Below are 1342 nucleotides of genomic sequence, written 5' to 3' on the forward strand. Positions count from 1 at the left end.
ATAGTCATGATATCTAAAACTTTCACAATCTTCCTTTCTGAAGCACTATCCGTTGAACAGGGGTATTTCGGGGATCTTTCTTCAGGTGTAAAATCCTATATGGGTTCTCCCTCCCTATTAGAGGATTCCTTTATCATCATCTCTCCATGGTGCTGTCATGAGTGAGGGGAAAAATGATAATTACTTACCGGTAATTTGATTTTCCTGAACCCATGACAGCACCCTAATTTTTTTCTTCCCTCTGGCTTTTGGTTGATAGTTCTCAATCTTCTCTTCTCACGATGAAGAATGGGCTTGAGTGAATGTATAAATAATAACAAGAATAATGATTATAGTTTGGGTGACTCCTACTTGACTTCTTGGAAACCACATTGAAGGAGGAAGTGGGAGTTGCCTTTTTATATTGTGCTCAGGGCTTCCTGTCCAGTAATAGAGCCGGATCCCACTCTCTGCATGGTGCTGTCATGGGTTCAGGGAAATCAAATTACCGGTAAGTAATTAGCATTTTTTACCCTTCAAATAGGCGACTGATTACAAGTTTGTAGACACCTGTGATTCTAACACTTAGTTTCACGTATCCCTATGGTCAAGTTGTTTTCAATCTTTTCTAGGGGTACTATCTCATCTCCCGAGATCTCAGTCAGCGCATGCGCCGTCTCCAGCGGCCATTTTCCTGAAGCCCACTGCAGGGAAATCAATGGGAAAGAGGACTCTGCTCACCGGCGTCGACATCTTATGAGAGCCCTGGGCCAAAAGGTGAATCTCAAGAGAACAGGAGTCATGCAGCAACACAACAAACCAAAGCAAACAAGTCGTTCTACAAAAGAATGGTGAAAGAAGGATAAAGGTGAAGTTTTGGAATGGCCAAGTCGTATCGCTGATTTTAATTCTATAGAAATATTGTGGAAGAACCTGTAGCGAGCAATTCATGGGAGAAAGCAACCAACATAATAGAGTTGAAGCTGTTTTGTAGGGAGGGATAGGCTAAAAATCCTCCAAGCCGATGTGCAGGACTAATTAAAAATTACTGGAAACTTTTAGATGCATTTATTGCTGTACAAGGAGATCACATCAGATACTGAAATTAAAGATTCACTTTTTGCCATTGAAATGTGATATTGGATCATTCATCATTCATCATATAAAAAATGGCAACATCTACCGTATTTTTCGGACCATAAGAGGCACTTTTTTTCCCAAAAATTTGGAAGGAAAATGGGGGGTGCGTCTTATGGTCCGAACGGTACTTTACCGTTGGTGGTGGAGCTGGGATCGCAGGGTCCTCCGGCGGCGGCAGAGGTGAGATGCAGCTGGAGCCGGGGCCTGTACCTGTGCTGGTGTC

Source organism: Phyllobates terribilis, unplaced genomic scaffold, assembly GCF_046119375.1.
Source record: "Phyllobates terribilis strain yellow unplaced genomic scaffold, ASM4611937v1 Scaffold_9__5_contigs__length_417890890, whole genome shotgun sequence".
NCBI lineage: Eukaryota > Metazoa > Chordata > Amphibia > Anura > Dendrobatidae > Phyllobates > Phyllobates terribilis.